The sequence below is a fragment of the Sphaeramia orbicularis genome, chromosome 19 (genome assembly GCF_902148855.1).
Source record: "Sphaeramia orbicularis chromosome 19, fSphaOr1.1, whole genome shotgun sequence".
NCBI classification, from domain to species: domain Eukaryota; kingdom Metazoa; phylum Chordata; class Actinopteri; order Kurtiformes; family Apogonidae; genus Sphaeramia; species Sphaeramia orbicularis.
In genome coordinates this window covers 34,897,412-34,917,636 of record NC_043975.1, presented here as the reverse complement: position 1 = coordinate 34,917,636, position 20,225 = coordinate 34,897,412, and positions in this window count along the sequence as shown.

Below are 20,225 nucleotides of genomic sequence, written 5' to 3'. Positions count from 1 at the left end.
AAGGTGCCTTGAGATTAAAAGGGAAATAAACATGTGTGAAAGGTTCAGGCTTTTGGACCAGGGTCTGGTCCGGCTAGTCCAGGACAGCCGGTCTGGAACTCCATGGTCCTGGTCCCTTTTTTGCTTTCCTACTAGAAAAGTTAAAAAAAATGCATAAATGAATCACAGAACACATGATGACAGATTCCTACCAGTGTGATGTGACATGTCAAATCTCTTACCTGGGCGGTTGTAAACAGCAGTAGACGATGGACCAGGACACAAACGAGCCACAGGTTCAGAAAAAGAGACGAATCCATCCAGTCCACTTCAGGTGGAAATCACTATTAAGTGGAAATCATTATTAAGTAAACAGTAGGCCAACCAAGCTTAAACTTGGTTCTTATTTATCGTCCAACAAATATCTAATATATTTTCGGACATTATTCAACAAGTAATTTTCAAACATTATTCAGGCCGGATATTTGTATTTGAGGTTGGAATTGAATGTATCTAAATACCTTTATGGAGTACTTATATCTGTATTTGAGGTTTTAAAATTGAGACAGTATTTGCATTTGAATACTCTGTCAAAGTATTTGCAAACAACTCAAATACTTTTCAAATACTTTACAAATGCTTTCACAATACTGAACAGACAAAAGATTGAATAGATATTGTCTGCTAGCCACACTGACCAGATAATCAGAGATGAGGCAATTAGGCTCTTAATCCTTGTACAAATAACTGTTCAAATTAAGGCTGCAGGGCAACTGAGATACAAAACATGTTGGGGTAATGTTAATCATGAAATCATGATGTGGCTTCCTTTACCTGGTTGCTTCTGCCAATTTCCTTGCAGAGGTGCATTCTATGATAATAAGGATCATCTCATGTTTGATAATGTTCTGAAAATATCAAATGAACAGTTATGGGTATTTCTATAAAATATCACATTTTATATTAAATCTATCTACGAGCTGCTTTCTGAATAAAAATGAAGTTGGTATCTTTTATACATTGTGTCATTTATTTGCTTTGTTATATAGCAGAGGATTGGAGGGATTTCTGTTAAATACCCTTGCTGTCAGCCCCTGATAGTATGAGTCTCATTATTATATGGGAGGCCCAGCTGATCTCAAACAGTATTCTATTTATATATTTGCATATACTGTAAATATAACACAGTGGTCAGTGAAGGTGGAATAGATGTGCTTATTATTTTGTGGGAAGTGTGCGGTATGAGTATTACTACAGGGTCTGAAATTGCAGACAAAATAAAAAGCTGTTGAGATGAGAAAATCCAATCTCATTGCTGTTAAGACCATGCAGTGCTGAAAGACCATGCTCTTCATACATACCTGAAAATTTCCTGTGCTTATATTAAACTTCAGATCTTATATCATAAGGCCTCTACAAGTTTGAGATTGAATTTGTCAAAATAACAAATCCAACACTTGTTTTCTCTTGTGGTGTAACGGATAGAGTTTAAGGTCGTCAAATTGCTATGGCAACAGTATTTTATTAATATGATTATTATATTTTAGATTTTTTGGTTTAATTTTATTTTGCACACCAGTATTGAAATATTCGATTTGTTGTAACTTAAGTTGTTTTGTTAAGTCAAATAAGTATTTGTACTAAGTAAGTTCGTCCTGGTCAAAGTTCATGTATTGTCATGTGACCCTCAACACGGAAGCAAAGGACAACGCGGGAGGAAAGGACAGATCTGGCGGGTCCGAACAGAGAATATTACATTCCCGTCCCTCTTCTGTTGGTTATCCAGGCGAACATGGGAACAGTGACTTTTAATTTATGTTTACAGTGTTATATATGAATGACATTTAAGTGAAACCTTGTTTAATTTTCTGTTTGTATTTAGTTTTCACAGTTCTTCTGTGAAGAATAAACTTGCTGTGGACATCAGTACAAAGTGTGGACACATTTAATAACCAGCAGTTATATGTGGCATTGTTTACTGCTTTCCTTGAGAAATTAATTCATTGCCATCTGTCTGAAGACAAATGAGAAAGACCAGTGTCTGAGCACAACCTGTATCATGTGGCTTGATGATTACTTCTCTATTATAGTTTTTATTTGATTGTTTCATCCTGCAGTGTGATTCTTTAATATTCTCCCTCAGTGCATTGTCCTGGATCCTGTCAAAGCCGTCACATACTGATAACAGTTCTTCATTGTAAAAAAAACTACAAAGCTGAATATTGTTGTTGTGTCTGATGGGGTTAGTCTGGACTCCACGGATCGACTGATGCTGGAAGGAAACACAATGGACATTTGTGTTAGAGGGAATGGGATTTTCTCATCATTAGTTTAGGTTTCTGTACATATTATACATTCATGATAGAAATCCTGCCTCTTCGGAATAAACCATGGATGATTAGATGCAGTATTTTGAAATCAGTTTCTTTGGCACACAAGAAGTCGGTGCCAAATGTCCAGACCCGAGTGGCGGTTCTTCTAATGAGACACATCCTGTGAAAAGTTTATAGACCTCTGCTAACAAGGTGGTGTCAGTCATATTTCTGAATTAGTTTTTAGCTTTCAGTCATCTATCTTTAACAAAAACAGATTTTTAAATAGCAGCTACATTTTTTTTTAACATTGTTAGAATTTATTTTCCTGCCTGATGTGAACTGAGAACCACGGTGGATTAATAGTGGATGCAAAGCCGGTTTTAACAAATACTGCTTAAATAAAAAGTAATGAGGAACCAGTTGTTTACCATTATGTTTATTTAATGTGAATAGGGACAAACAAGAAAACATGCAGAAAGCTGTAGAGCCCCCTGAAGTTGAGAATAGTGATAATAATGATGATAGTGTTTGCAAAAAGGAACATTTAATATTAATTTTTTGGACTCTATGAAAAGTGCATAAAAACAAACAAAAGCAGAAGGTCATCCAAATAAATCCAAATCATACAGTTTCCTCCGGGATTAATATCTGAACCTGAGCCTGAATCTGAACTGAGCCTGTTCCAAAGTGATATGTGCATAAGAGTGAGAGGAGAGGGACGGATGAAGTGATTACCCATGATGCCTAGTGCCTATAGTACAAGCCTGTGGGGGCAGTGTTATGGTGTGGGGTTGTGTCAGGTTGTTAGGTCTATGTTCTGCGATATTGTGTGTTCAAGAAATGATGGAAACAAATTTTGTGGTATTGCATAAGTGTGTTGTGATGTCGCACAAAATGTTTGACGTAATCAAAGTTAAAGGCAGTCCAACAAAACATAACACACTAGAATACACAGAACATATACAGTGACCTAGCCATTCTCTAGCAGTGTGTTTGTGACTGTTCACTTTTATAGACTGATTGTTGGTATTGATAAGATAAGATAATAATAAGAATGCATTTTATTTATTGGTGCCTTTCAGGACACTCAAGGTCACCGTACAAAATTGTTAAAAATAAATAAAACACAATTAAAATTACACATATACATATATAAAACACATAGGTACATAAAATGGCAGTAGATAAAAGTGGAATTATGGAAGTGAGTAGACCTGTCTGAATAAATAAGTCTTAAGCTGGGATTTGAAGGTAGTCACAGAGTCAGAGTTTTTTTTAGATAAGATAAGATTTACTTTATTGTCCCGGGGGGAAATTCCATGTAGACAATAGTGCATGGGGGCTCCAACGCCATGCAGAGAACATAGTACAAACAAAAGATAGTTTTATATAGTGAGCCTTCAAGGTATTTACTACTTGATTGGAAACAGTGTGCTGCCCCCAAGGCACTTTTTCAGTACAGCAATTTCCCTCCTCTAAAAGTTCTATGAAATAAGATGACTTTTGACGCCACTGAGTTCACTGCGTGTGAGTGTATTATATTTTTGTAAATCCCACTGAATCAAAATAAATGAAACCTATCAAAGCTTTAACTGAATGGACTGATGAAGGGGATTTACAGCGATAATACCACCCACCCCTCAAATCCAATGGCACAACGGATGCAGTGAATCCAGATGCCTGTGTCACTGGGAGGAAAGGAAACACTTAGAAAAGGGCTTTTGATCACTATTTTATTGGGTTTTTTTGGTGGCTTTCTCAGATTAGAGGAGATGTTTTCAGTGATCTGTTAAGCCCCAACATTGCTTAGTCATTTGTACACATAATAAAAGCAATTTATCTTGTAAAAACTGCAAATAATTTTTGCAGAATTATCTGATATTTTGAACATAATGCCTTATGCTGCTGCTTTCCGAAAGTGTCTCAGACAAACCCAATGTGACTGATTGATTATAATACTAAAAATAAAAGCAATTCAATTCAAGTCAGTTACTGCAATTACTTTGGCCATTTTAATAATAATAATTGACTCTAAAAGCTTTTTTCTACTGTGTTTGAACTAGTGGTGGAAGCAGTTTTTACAGGCACAGATATTATTGTCCTTATTTCCAGCTGCAACAGTAACAGCAGTAAAATACAGCCATGAATTAGTGACGTGTGGTGAGTTTCATGGCTGGTGAGGCACTGACTCTTTCAGAATCATTAATTCTTTCTCCTCAAGAAGGTCTGGACATGTCAACAGTTCATCACAGGGCTGACATATTGAACAATCACGTGCATATTCACATCTACGGGCAATTTTAGCTTGACCATTTAAGTCAATAGGTCAAGCTGATCATTTTAGTTTGACCTATTAGTGCATGTCTTTTGGAGGGCAGGAGGAAGCTGGAGTACCCAGAGAGAACCCATGCAGACAAATTCTACACAGAAAGGTACCCTCAGGCAATTGAACCCAGTGCTAATCACTGCACCACCGTGTCAGCTTCCTTCAGGGTCAGATCTACAAATATGTGAACCCAAAAGAGTATCTTATTCATCATTTGATTAGCCACAGTTAACTGGTTATGTTTTAGATCGAATATTAGCATTCTTTACATATACATGAGGCATATTTCATTTAAGGTCAGAATTTAATTTTCAATCAAATTATGGATGATATGTACTCTTCCACTTTGACATGAACCCATAAAGACCCAAACATCCAATGGTAACCAAAATCATTAACCGATTTAAAAAGTGAAATACCTGTTGATCTACTAATTCTATCAATACATGTAAATAATCGGTGTAAAATGCAGTTAGTCATCTTTTCATGGTCATCAGATATCACCATTGTATTAGGACATTCAGAGGCTCTGTAGTGAATATGGAAACACAGTCATCTTCTACAACACTGATTCACCAGTAAAACCCATGGAGTTAGATCAGTGACAATGGATGGAGACACTTGTTTTATGTTCAGTCAATGATATATTTTACTGGAATTGTCATGTCTTTTTCCATTTCCTCTGTTTTTGATATATTAACCGTCTGTAACGGCGTTAGTACAAACACAGAATCCAAATGCAGAACTCAAACACCAAAAATATAGTTCAAAAGGTTTATTGATCACACACAGGTGAAAAATAATGATCAGTGACAGAATCTTGAGAATAATAGTTGGTGATATCCTCCTCTGATTCGTCCTCTGGGTCGAGGGCGAAAGCCCGTCTCCCCGAGCAGTGTTAGGGGTGTTTTTCCCGACTAAGGAAAAGCAAAGGGAGGTCAGGGACGGAAACAGGTCATACACAGGTAGGCAAACAATCAAGCAACAGGACATCAGGACAAGGCAAAAACTCACGTACCGGTAGTCAGGGCGAGAAGATCAAAACCAGGTATCAGAAGAGGCAGGCAAAAACCAGACAGGGAGCAGACAGAAGACGAGAAACCGAGGAATCCAAAAACAGGTCAAAAACAGGCAGGCAAACGAACAAACGAGGTCAAAACGCTGGTCAGAACTACAAGAGTTACAAACTGGCGTCTGACAAGGGGAAGAGACAGGGTTTAAATACACAAAAGGGAGGGAAGACAACTAGACACAGGTGGAGCAAATCAGGGCGGAGACAGGTAATCAGGTAAGAGGTCAGAATGAACAGGGAACAGGAAGTAAAGACGACAGACAAGACACATGAGGGGAAACAAAATAAAACAGGAAGTGACAAACAAACATAAAAGACAGACAAGACCAGACTAACGTCTGGCTGCAGGTGTGACACCGTTAACTTCAATTTTAATTAACTTTCTTTATTGGAAGTAACTTCACAGGCATGGCAGTGCAATGTGATAAAAAGGACTTCCATTCTTTCATTTTTCTTTTATCCGTCCCACATTCCCACCCTACCCAAAAGAAGATAATCCTTAATATAAATCCAACACTGACAAGTAATTAGTACAGAATAGATACAACAATTGTCTAATTAACAAGAAGTACCTAAAATAAAATAAACAAATGGACAAAAAAACAAACAAAAGAAAAAGAAAATAGAACGAATTAAATATAGGAAAATACCTGATTGTCACTGAAAAATGTAAAACATAGAGCATAATATTAGAATAAATGTTGATTAAACCACTTGAGAAAGGCTAAAAATAGAGAAAAATGCATTTGGTAACTGCCACAAAAGTAGCACTAGGTCTTTATGGGTTAATATGGACTGAGAAGGAAAAATAAAGGAATTGCTGCACTTGACTCACACGGTAACAAGAAGAACCTGTGGGCTCAGGAATGAACTCTGCCATGAGGTTGGAGTACAGGCTGCCTCACCAATTGCATTTTATACGGTTTTGAAACTGATCTGCAACACCAGTGGTTCTCAAAACTGGTCCTTGAAGACCCCAATCCTGCATATTTTTGAAATTTCCCTCTTCCAACACACCTGGAAGCCATTACATCATTATCAGGCCTGTGCAGAGCTTGGTGATGAGCTGATCATTAATTGAACCAGGCGTGCTGGAAGAGGGAAATGCCTAAAACATGCAGGATAGGGGTCCTCGAGGACCGGATTTCAGAACCACTGTGCTAGACCAGTGGTTCTCAACCTTTTTTAAACAAACCCCCTCCACCTAATCATGAGCCTCCTGAGGCCACTAACCCACTCCCTGTCTGGTTTACCTTCTGAGCGAACAGACTGGAAATGCCCCATTTCGAGTGCTGCTCCTTGAGGGCCTGGACATAAGCTGCATCCTCAGACGCCTTGTCAGCAGTGTTACTTCGTTACCACTTGTTAGCAGCAAGTTACTTCCAAACTGTAGTACATTACAGATTACTTGTTACTTTTATTTAAAAGTAATTCCTTCCCTTACAATATTGTAATGCATTACATGACATTATTTTTTAGTTACATACAGACTGTCATGATACATGGCACGTGTGCAGTAGAACCCAACCTCTCTCCCTTCTGTCCAAAGATTCCCCACAACAGCTGCATAGGAATTTGTTTAGGGGCGTTTCTATGGAGAAAACCTGCAGGTAGTAGGAAAACCAGAGCACTAGCAGTGCTAGAATCTGTAATCACACCCACAGTACTTAGTTTTATGTTATTTCTGTCAAGATGGAGAGAATGAATGGACCCACACACACGGTGCTGAAGGGAGTGACAGGTATATAAACAGAAAAATAAAAAAATACATGAGAATGAAACAAAACCTGTGGTTGAAAACAGCAGCAGTGTGAAGTTAGTTCCCAGTTCCTAGTTCTGTTTTACTTTTCTTTTTTTTTTAAGTATTTTATTTTTGATGATTTTTGTTGATTACATAAAATACAAATATAGACACAACACAGTAGATATGGTCCAAACATAAACCAAAACAAGACAACAGAATAACCACAAAGACTGCCAGTTCATAAAATTTTCAGTAAGTCAGTCCATCAGGTAGTGAAAGTGTTCATTAGGTGTCAGGAGCTGTCCATGAGGTGAAGACTGCAAGTGGACAGTGAGTGTCTGAAGGAAGGTCCTAAAGTGCCGTCTATATCCAGAGGACATGGCAAGAAAACAAACAGTGGAGAGGTACAGTACAGAATAGTCTGATGTGCCTGGCTTGACACTGTATCTTTGACTGTGTTGATATAATCAATAAAAGGACCTCAGATTTTAAGAAACTAGATGTGGTTGTCTGACACTGTGAATCTCAGTTCTTCAAGGTATAGACAGGACATCGTATCATTCAGCCATATCTTAAAGCAGGGTGGAGAACTGGATTTCCATTCCCTCAAAATTAACTAGTTCTGTTTTACTTAAACAGAACTAGGAACCAGTTCCTAGTTCTGTTATCTTTAAGCAGAACTAGGAAACCAGTTCCTAGTTCCATTTTACCTAAATGGAACTGGGAACCGGTTCCTACTTCCATTTTACTTAAACAGAACTAGGAACTCTGTGCAACTGACTTCTCTTTTTCACACAAGATAATTATGGATCGTGTGTATTTGTGCCATTTTCATGTTTGACCATACTGACCCAGAACTGGTATCTAGCAAATCAGCTCAAAGCAGCAAAATAAATCTGTCATTAAGCCAACAGCAAAACGCAAACCAAAACACTAAAACATACAAACAAAGCATCTGTCCTCAATATTAAAGCATGTCTTACCTCAGTGGGCTGTGTTGAAGGGATGGGAAAATATGACTAAAACAAACAAAACATTCTCATCATAGTTTCTTTTACTGTTTAAATTTAAAACACAACTAAAGAAATAAAATAATCTTTATATTTTGCAGTGATATCAACCAAGAAATATGAAAAAATGCTTAGATTATGGTTGAAAAGACCACAGTTTCTTGGTAGAAGGACCCCTACTCAGAACCTACACCCAAAAGCTAAACCCTGAAAATGTCAGCCTTTGTACTGTCTTTGGATGTCCTAACAAAAGAACTGATAAGACCATGAACATTGAGTAACATTTCACAGTTTGGAATTTATTTGAGGACATTTTGCTGTGAAAGTGATAACCTTGTTACAAGACAATAAATTCTTGTTTTAAAATAATAAAGTCTTGAAGTTATTGCTTCATACAATGTCAGGCTAACTTATATGGTTCTAAAGCCTTTTAAAGTTTCACATATAATGACATTTCACTTCAGTGTCATATGTGTCATTCATTTCTCTTGCAACTCAACTCGTTTCCCTACTGCTGGTATTTTCAGTTTCATAAAACTGTAAAACTGATTTTATCACAGTATGTAGCTGTCATGCCACAGCCCTCCACAAATAGCTGATATATGGAATGTATATCTAGGGATGGACATTTTGATTACTTCGTAAAGCCAAATAATTGATACAATGTAAGTCAGTTAGTTGATGAGATGTGATATTATTAATGCATGTGTGGCAGGAGGATTTGCTCCTCCCTTCCCCCCGTGTGCCAAATCGGCATTGATTGAAGGGAGGCGCTACCTGCCGTATATATACGCAGGTGAAACTACTCTCTCCCCTTTCGCTCTTCCTCATCAGCAGCAGCGTTGGCTGTGTGGCGTTTCTTTTTTTTAAATCCAGTGCAACGCTGGTGGCTGGTCGGCAAGGCTGAGAAGTGCAACTGATTTCCTGAACAGCGTGTGGAAGCGTGTTTCCTTGTTGGCGTTTCATCGGGTGTGTGTACACCGTGTGGTGAAGCCGGGTTTAAGGAAAAGAGTTCCACTCTGCACGTAACGTGACTGTGGAGCCGGCGGACATTCCCAGAGTCCACCACCGCCATTTCCTTCACCCTCCGAAGCACTGCTGTTCTGGCTGTTTTGACTGATTTTATGATTTTATTTTAATCTCGCATCCCTGTGTGGAGCGACACGGATGCGCCACCCCCCCCTCTTCGGCGTTTCCTTTTTTTTTTCATTTGGTTGATTTGTATTCCGTTGTGTTAAGTGTGTTTGTTTGTTCGTTTGTTCGTTTGTTTGTGTTATATTGAATTAGTTCCATTGAATCTTTTGTTACATTATCTTTATTTGTTTTGTGTTAGCGTATTATTGGGTTGTGTTTTTATTATAACTGTATGTATTCCATTTGTTATATTGTGTTTCATTGAACCCTGGTTTATTGTGTTCCTTTCTCTTTTGTATGGTTAATTTGTTTATTATACTACATTTTTTGTTTAGTAACATTTGTTTATTAAGTTTTGTGTTAGTTGAATTTCTAGTTTATATTTTTTTCTTTTTGGTTTAGTGTTTGTCTGTTCTTAGTTGTTGTTGTGTTTTGTTTAATTTTCTGTATTATAGTTTGATTAATTGTTTTTTTTCTTTACCTTAGTTGTGGGGTTGGGGGCAGCACGTGGCCTTCTTTTTTTTTTAATTGTTCTCTCTTCTCTTTTGAACAGGTGCTGTGGGCCTAGGGTGGCAGCGTGATCCCTGGTGGTGGAATTTTCTTCACAAAGCTTCCAGTTTTGTTGGTGTGCAGTTCACGGGTGTTGGTTTGCGGTTCCCTTCTTTTATATTTTGTTGGATCCCTGCCATAGTGGTAAGCCCCGGCCCTGTTCACCCGTATGGGCCACGTGCTAGCTTTTTAATTACTCGTTTTTTTTAATAGCAGTCTTTTTAATAATTATTTTGTTCAATAAATTGTTTTAATTGTAAACCGTCTGTGCCCCTGTGGTATTGTTTCTAAGTCGAACCTGTGAGCCTCCTACTAATTTCCTGGGGTGCAATTCCCCAGGTGGCGTTGTCCCCCAACTTCATCCTCCATCTCTCTCTTGCCACATTCTGGCGTTGTCGGCAGGACACCACAGTTAAAGGGGCAGAGACGTGTTTCATTTGTTTTTTTTTTAACTTTTTGTGTATATGTGTGTGTGTGTGGTACACATTTGTGAGCCAGAACAGCAGTGTTTCTTTTCAAATCAGAAAACAAACCATTCCTTAGGCTTCTTACGGTTCTTCTGATCAGTATGGAGGAAGAGATGCAGCAGCTCCGGGAGCTGGTGTTGCAGCTGAAGGCGGACAACGAGCGGCTTCGCCAGGAATGTGCTGCACCCCGGGGAGACGTTGCTGGGCCTTCTTCCGCTGGCCCCGCCGCACCGGTTGGTGTCACCGCTGTGCAGGAACGGTTGGTCGTCATTCCTCGGGACCGTAAGTGCCCCATGTTCAATGGTAAGACAGGTATGGGGATAGTTGAATGGGTAGAGGAGGTACAGGCGTGTATGCGCGCCCGCCATGTTTCAGTCGCCGACCAAGCCCTTTTTATTTTTGACCACTTAGAGGGAGAAGCAAGGGAAGAGATTAAGTATCGCCCTGGTATAGAGCGGGGGGATGCGGCCCGGGTTCTCACTATCTTAAAGGAGCTGTATAGCTGCCCCAAAGCATATGTCACCTTACAGTAGGCCTTCTTTTCCCGACACCAGCTTGAGGGTGAGACTCTGCAGGAGTTCTCTTTGGCCCTGATGGCTTTAATGGAAGAGATTAAGCAGAGTGCACCTGATGGTATGCCCAATGCTGATGTGCTTCTTCGCGATCAGTTTATGGAGCACGTTAGTGATGGTTCTCTTCGCCGTGAGCTCAAGCAGCTAGTGCGGCGTCAGCCCACCATTAGTTTGTTGGAGCTCCGCAGTGAGGCTATTAGGTGGGAAAGGGAGGGTTTGCCTGGGGGTGCTAGGGGACGTAGCTTTTCACTGCCATCAGCTTATGGCCTTCAGTGTGGTATGCAGGGTAGCTCTCAACCTGCCCCTTTGGCTCCTTCACCGGAGCCGGGTCTGAGTGAGCTGATGAACCTCCTGAAGCGTCAGCAGGAACAACTGAACCAGCTCACCCAGACAGTTGCCTCTCTGCAGGCACCTCGCCCCCAGGGCCGGACTCCCTTTAGGGGACCTATAATCTGCAGAAGGTGTCAGCAGCCTGGCCATTTTGCCCGTGAGTGTGAGGGAGAACGTGCCCCTCGGCAGGGCCGTGCTAATACTTCTGCTGCGGCGAACTGTGTTACAGCCATAGTGTCCCATCAGAGTCACCAGTCGGAAAACTGAAGCCCACTGAGTTGCTGAGCCACAGCTCAGATGGGGGACCCATAGGCTCACAGAAAGTTGCAACCCCTGAGTTAATTGCCCCGTGTCCAAACACTGATGTCTTGATGGGTGGTGTTGTTGTCCCTTGTTTAGTGGACACCGGTTCCATGGTGTCCACTATTACTGAGAGTTGTTTTCGTATGCAGTTTGCACCTCAGGGTAAGGATCACCTTCGCTCTTGTAACTGGTTAGAGCTGCGGGCAGCTAATGGCCTAGCAATTCCATATATTGGCTATTTAGAACTTGATGTAGTGTTATGTGGTAAGGTGGTGCCCCGCTGTGGAATCCTGGTTGTTAGGGACCCCCCTGGTGCTGTGTCTTCTGTCCCGGGGATCCTGGGAATGAATGTCATCCGTAGATGTTATCAGGAGCTCTTTAGTGCATTTGGCATGTCGCTGTTTGACTCACCCTCAGTGTTACAGGCGCCTGGTTCAGTCATTACAGCTTTGCAGATGTGTCAGCAGTCTGCTACTCAGGCTTCAGAGAACCTAAATAACAAGGTGAGGGTTAGGGGTAGGCGACCAGTGCGCATACCGGGTGGGGTGATGCGACTGGTGGCTAGTACCTGTCCAGAACAGCTTTCAGGGCAGAGTGTATTATTTGAGCCCCCTGAGTCAGGGCTGCCTGCTGGGCTTTTGGCATCACCATGTCTTGTACAGGTTGTTCGGGGTACTGCGTATATCCCAGTGGTTAATGTCGGGACGTCTGAGGTGCTGCTCCACCCACGGACCGATCTTGGTATTGTGAGTACCGCCCTGATTGTTAGCCTACCCACAGGGGTGACTGAAGTCAGGCCCACTGCAGCAACCGTTTCTACCCAGACAGCTGCCACCTCTGTGGCTGATAGGGTGGAGGCCTTGGGCCTGCCTGCGTTGTCAGAGCAGGAACAGGCCCAAGTTAAGTCTTTGCTGCAGGAGTATCAATCAGTCTTTTCAGCCCATGATGGTGACTTGGGCTGTACTAATTTAATTTCTCACGACATCCCATTGTTAGATGACGTCCCTGTTCGACAGCGGTACCGTCGTATTCCCCCCTCAGAGTATGAGGCAGTGAAGGCCCACATTAATCAGCTGTTAGAGTCCCAGGTCATTCAGGAGAGCAGTAGTCCATACGCATCACCTATTGTGTTGGTGCGGAAAAAAGATGGCAGCCTGCGCTTGTGCGTGGACTACCGCCTCCTTAACAGCAAGACCAGAAAGGACGCCTTTCCTCTTCCTCGAATTGAGGAGAGTTTAGATGCCCTTTCAGGGGCTCAATGGTTTTCCACCATTGACCTGGCCAGTGGCTACAACCAAGTTCCTGTAACAGAGCAGGATCGGCCCAAAACTGCCTTTTGCACCCCATTTGGTCTTTTTGAGTTTAATCGCATGCCTTTTGGTTTATGTAATGCTCCAAGCACTTTCCAGCGTCTGATGCAGAGGATGTTTGGTGATCAGCAGTATCAGACCTTGCTGCTTTACCTTGACGATATTATCGTCTTTTCATCCTCCATCGAGGAACATCTCCAGAGGCTGGAAATTGTGCTTGGTCGGCTTCAAAAGGAAGGTCTAAAGGCCAAATTGGAAAAGTGTGCATTTTTCCAGCAGGAAGTCAGTTACTTGGGCCATGTCATTTCAAGCCAGGGTGTCTCCACTGACCCTAAGAAGATTGAGGCCGTGGCCAGTTGGCAGCGACCCTCTCAGGTTTCAGACTTGCGTTCATTTTTGGGTTTCGCCAGCTACTACCGTCGCTTTGTGGAGGGCTTTGCCAAACTTGCAGCCCCGTTGCATCGGTTGGTGGCTGAGCTAGTGGGAACCAAGTCAAAGAGGGGGTCAGGTCGAATTTTTAGTGAAGCATGGACGCCTCAGTGTGAGGACAGCTTTCAGGGCTTAAAGGCCAAATTGGTATCAGCCCCGGTGCTGGCCTATGCAGACTTTTCGCGTCCATTTATTTTGGAAGTTGATGCCAGCTCCGGTGGCCTTGGGGCTGTCCTCTCACAAGAGACGGGTAGTGGGGTTAGACCAGTGGCCTATGCCAGCAGAGGCCTGCGGCCCACCGAGCGCAACATGACAAACTATAGCTCTATGAAGCTAGAATTTCTTGCGTTGAAGTGGGCCATGACAGAAAAGTTTCGTGAATATTTGTTGGGGCACAAATGCATTGTCTACACAGACAATAACCCCCTTAGCCATTTGCAGTCAGCTAAACTTGGTGCCACGGAGCATCGTTGGGCTGCTCAACTCGCTGCATTTGATTTTGAAATCAGGTATCGCTCTGGCCGTAGCAACAGGAATGCTGACGCACTCTCACGTCAGCGTGTATCTGGCACCCAGCTGATTGCTGGTGCTTTGCCTGGAACCATGGTTCCTGAAGACCTGCAGCAAGGCTCTCAGCTGGGTTCTTTAGTGCCTGTAACTCAGTCTCTGGTTTCTGTTCTTCCAGGTCACTCTGTGTCCGCTCTCTGCTCCTTACAGGAGGATGATCCTCTCCTGAAGGTTGTGTTGGGGTTTTGGCGACGGCGGGTTCTGCCCACTGCCAACGAGAGGCAGCAGCTCCCCCAGCCAGTTAAGACCATTCTGCGCCACTGGGACCGTCTAGTGGAAAAGGATGGGGTTCTTTTCCGCAGGGTCTTTCGTTCAGATGGGGGAGAAGAGTTTCTCCAGCTCATCCTGCCTGTAGCCCTGAAACGGGAGACGTTGACCCAGCTCCACCAAGAGCACGGCCACCAGGGTATTGAGCGGACCATGGAGTTGGTCAGGCAGCGCTGTTACTGGCCTGGAATGTCCACTGACATTAAGAAGTGGGTCCAAGAGTGCGAGCGTTGCCAAGTCTCTAAAGATTCTGGGCATGTGTCTCGTAGTTTCATGGGTCACTTGCTTGCCTCCCGACCCAATGAAATCTTGGCCATTGATTTCACTCTGTTGGAACCATCCTGTGGTGGTTTTGAAAATGTACTAGTGATGACTGATGTGTTTAGTAAGTTCACAGTGGCAATACCTACCCGGGACCAGCGTGCTGCTACGGTAGCCCAGGCCTTGGTCTCAGAGTGGTTTTATAAGTACGGGGTCCCGAGCCGCCTCCACTCAGACCAGGGAAGGAGTTTTGAGAGCGCATTAATTTACCAGCTCTGCTCCTTGTATGGTGTCACCAAATCCCGGACCACCCCATACCATCCTGAGGGAAATGGTCAATGTGAACGGTTCAACCGAACCCTCCACAACCTCCTTCGTACTTTGCCACCATCCCGAAAGAGGGACTGGGCCTCATGTTTACCTCAGGTGTTATTTTGTTATAACACTACACCCCACCAAACCACCGGTGAGTCACCCTTTTATTTGATGTTTGGGCAGGAGCCTCAGCTCCCTGTTGACTTTCTCTTAGGCCGTGTCCATGAACCACTGCCTGGTGAGGTACAGAACTGGGTGGTTGAGCATCAGGCCAGGCTTAGAGTTGCATTCGAGGGGGCCCGTGAGCGGTTGGTGGCTGCGGCCGGTCGGCGTAAGGAGCAGCACGACCAGCAGGTCCGAAATGTACCTCTATCAGTGGGTCAGTTGGTTTATCTGAGAGACCATGGAGTTCGGGGTCGGTGTAAGATCCAAGACCTCTGGAGCTCCGTGGTCTACCAGATCATTAGAGCACCATCTGGAGAAGGTTCAGTGTATACTGTTGCCCCTGCAGATGATTTGTCTAAGGTGCGGAATGTGCATCGGGGCATGCTGAAGGCAGTGGTTCGTCCTGAGGCAATCATTGCCCCACCTAGACTACCATCTCCATCTCATTCTGCAGCATTGGCCGACTCCTCCAGTGACAGTGACCTTTGGTTGTTTGTCCCTGAGACCTGCGGTCCGACACAAACCACTGGTCCAACCGCTGCCTGCTCAGCGGGTTCTCCAGTCGCCTCGACTTCACAGGATAGGCCGGCACCCATAACTCCTGTACAAGTAGGCCCCTTGGCACCAATTCTTTCTGTGCCCCCAGCTAATCAGCCAGGTACGAGCCATCAGGCCTCTCGCCGTACAGCGCGTTCAACAGCTGGCCACCATTCCAATGTTCACCACCTTCCACGGTCTGCTGGTCATAAAGATGCGGCAGCCACAGGGATCCAAAGTTGTGTGTCAGGTTCTCAATCTGCCATTTTTAGACCCTGGTGCTAGTTAGGACAGGTTTATTTATCGTCGGGACGACGATGCAAAAAGTTGGGGTAGATGTGGCAGGAGGATTTGCTCCTCCCTTCCCCCCGTGTGCCAAATCGGCATTGATTGAAGGGAGGCGCTACCTGCCGTATATATACGCAGGTGAAACTACTCTCTCCCCTTTCGCTCTTCCTCATCAGCAGCAGCGTTGGCTGTGTGGCGTTTCTTTTTTTTAAATCCAGTGCAACGCTGGTGGCTGGTCGGCAAGGCTGAGAAGTGCAACTGATTTCCTGAACAGCGTGTGGAAGCGTGTTTCCTTGTTGGCGTTTCATCGGGTGTGTGTACACCGTGTGGTGAAGCCGGGTTTAAGGAAAAGAGTTCCACTCTGCACGTAACGTGACTGTGGAGCCGGCGGACATTCCCAGAGTCCACCACCGCCATTTCCTTCACCCTCCGAAGCACTGCTGTTCTGGCTGTTTTGACTGATTTTATGATTTTATTTTAATCTCGCATCCCTGTGTGGAGCGACACGGATGCGCCACCCCCCCCTCTTCGGCGTTTCCTTTTTTTTTTCATTTGGTTGATTTGTATTCCGTTGTGTTAAGTGTGTTTGTTTGTTCGTTTGTTCGTTTGTTTGTGTTATATTGAATTAGTTCCATTGAATCTTTTGTTACATTATCTTTATTTGTTTTGTGTTAGCGTATTATTGGGTTGTGTTTTTATTATAACTGTATGTATTCCATTTGTTATATTGTGTTTCATTGAACCCTGGTTTATTGTGTTCCTTTCTCTTTTGTATGGTTAATTTGTTTATTATACTACATTTTTTGTTTAGTAACATTTGTTTATTAAGTTTTGTGTTAGTTGAATTTCTAGTTTATATTTTTTTCTTTTTGGTTTAGTGTTTGTCTGTTCTTAGTTGTTGTTGTGTTTTGTTTAATTTTCTGTATTATAGTTTGATTAATTGTTTTTTTTCTTTACCTTAGTTGTGGGGTTGGGGGCAGCACGTGGCCTTCTTTTTTTTTTAATTGTTCTCTCTTCTCTTTTGAACAGGTGCTGTGGGCCTAGGGTGGCAGCGTGATCCCTGGTGGTGGAATTTTCTTCACAAAGCTTCCAGTTTTGTTGGTGTGCAGTTCACGGGTGTTGGTTTGCGGTTCCCTTCTTTTATATTTTGTTGGATCCCTGCCATAGTGGTAAGCCCCGGCCCTGTTCACCCGTATGGGCCACGTGCTAGCTTTTTAATTACTCGTTTTTTTTAATAGCAGTCTTTTTAATAATTATTTTGTTCAATAAATTGTTTTAATTGTAAACCGTCTGTGCCCCTGTGGTATTGTTTCTAAGTCGAACCTGTGAGCCTCCTACTAATTTCCTGGGGTGCAATTCCCCAGGTGGCGTTGTCCCCCAACTTCATCCTCCATCTCTCTCTTGCCACACATGTCCTCCACCACCACCATAATAATAAAAATATAATAGACAATAGAAAGGGTAATTACAGCTACACAGATGCTTATATATCTGTGTTGAGTTAGGCACTAAAGAGGGAAACACTATAAAAACCATACAATCATACAAACACTGTGATAATGCAGCATATTACAGTATGTACAAATACATGGGAGGGCATTATTGGATTTGTTGCTTCTGTTAGAGGGGGATCATGACAAAATATATTGCTAAAATGTATGTTGCATGTTTTGTATTTCTACACACTAACTATTACATCTTAGCGCTGTAACAACGCTTTATCCAATTTCAATAAAAGGCGAAGAAAAATAAGATCTTCATACTCAGATTAACAAAACACAAGCTTCAAACATGTCTAATCAACCTGTCAGTGCAAAACCAACGAGAGGTAAATAAAATCTGACACTGAGGAGCTCCAGTGTGTTTTGCATTTTCAGTCTACAAGTAACCAGGAAAATCTCAACACAAGCTCAAAATCTGCACAATAAATAAACTCTTCTTAGTACATCCATTTACTCTTTAAACCAGTTTTGCGAGACACAGATTGGGTTGTAGATGTGAAAGAACATGTAATTGTCTGGAAAGGGTTCCGGTCCTTTTTCAACCAAGCTAAAGTAGAAACATACTCCTTTTTCACAGCTAAATGTAGTTCAAATGGAAGAAAAAAAAAAGGAGAAAAAAAGTGTTTCATCAACTACAACTAGAGGTGTCAATAGTATTCACATTCATTACTCAGGTAGAAGTATAGATGCTAGGGTTTAAAAAGACTTCTGTAGAAATTGAAGTATCAACTCAAACTTTTTACTCAAGTAGAAGTGTAAAAGTACTGGTTTCAAAACTACGTAAAGTATAAAAGTAAATGTAAGGGGGGGGGGGGGGGGGGGGGGCATTAAGACAAAAGCTTAGGCTGCACCATAGGGGCCTATAGTACACTACCCCACCTCCCCAAAAAACATTTTTCTAAAGGCCATAATGACTGTAATATTATATTAAAATGTTAATATTGAAAAATTTGGGATGTAATAGGCTACCTGTTTCAGCTGCATATATGCTCATTGAAAATGAACGCATTTTAGCCCAATGCATATGTATTAAAGAACCATATATGTGTATGACTGAGCATTAACATGTCTTTCATGGAGTGGAAGATATGATGAGTAGTTAAAAATAAGTATTAGAATGGTGCAAAAAGTCAAACTTCAGAGGCATGTTACCAATAACCTTAATTGGAAAGTAAATGTACATCCAAGCTTAGCTGTTGGAATCTGTGAGGGCAACGGATGTAAGAGAACAAAACTGGACAAGAAACCTACGGCAGGCTTAGTAACAATTACCCATGTATGGTTGTCTATGTACAGTAGAGTGGTTGGAACATTTGGCTGGAGTTGTCTTGAGTCTCTGCCACCACAGACATCTCAATACTAGGATACATACGTTTGCTATGACCTTGCTGGAGTGTAATGTGATTTGTGTCATGTGCAGGTGCGATGGATCGTGTACAAACCAGAAGGATGTCAGAATGGTATACGTTTATACTTCTCATTCTACCACAATCAAATTCACTCTATCGGCAATATTCATCTGAATAGTTTTTTTAAAATTTGAATGATGACAAGCTGGAATGAAAACAAGCCGAAATAAAATAGGAGTAATGAGGCTATTTTTAGAATGTAAGGATCAGAAAGTACAGATAATTGCCTGAAAATGTAAGGAGTAGAAGTAAAAAGTCGGCTGAAAAATCATTACTCCAGTAAAGTATAGATAACCACCTCTGTCTACAACATAGTCAGTCTATATTTGGTTTATTTAACAACATGCAGTGCACATAAATATGAAATATAAAACACAATGTAAATAGCTATGGCTTACATCTTGAAATTACACTTCTAAAGAAACACCTTTCCTAATATATTGCAACATGTATATCATCACAACATGACACAGTTATTTTCTCTGTAATATATCTTCATCTCTTCTGAGTTGTGTGAATGAGAAGGCACCTTTCATGACACATTTTCCTTTTGTTCACATCCTTAATGAACTTTCCTTTGTCCTGTTTGTGTGGTGCATTCAGGCTCCTGTCACAAAGACTCAGCTCACACAAAAGGTGATTTCAAACAAACATGTTGCAGAAGCCCTGTAGTTCAGGGTGTTTTCTTTTCTTTGTGCTGGATCATTTTAGGTGTTTAGAAAGGGAGAACATCTCTTCCTTGTGGTTCTTTCAAATTCAACTTGCTGTAAGGGTCTCATGATGATAATCTAGATATTATCAAACTAGTACAGTCCTTTTTAAATGGTGCATTCATGACATATTTGCCATTTGAAAGAGCACATTTGGAATAACTCTCCATGCCCTAAACCTTAAAGGCCATTTTTGCACTTTTATCAAAATGCAACATTTATTTGTGCAACTCTACCAAAAACAGTAAATATCTTAATTGAAGGATGCAGCAGTTGAATTACATTTCATATATTAACTTCAAAATAAATATTCCAAAAAACACAACAAATATTACACAGTGTAGCTGAAAAAATAAGGTGGCGTGTGAATAAGGTGGTTGAACAAAAGATCAGAGGGTGGGCATTATTTTTCTCCATACTGTGGGATGAAACGTGGATGGAAAAAAGTACTTAGAGTACTGAATGACATTATAAAGCAATAGCTTAAACCAGTAGTTCCCAACCTTTTTTGGCTCGTGACCCCATTTTAACATCACAAATTTCAAGTGACCCAAGACCTTCCAAACAGAGACTCTTTTTTTTTTTTTTGCTAAAATTAATTTGTTTTTGATCATGTAATAGTTTGCCATATTATGTTGCAAATAAACGTTAATTTTAGACTGAA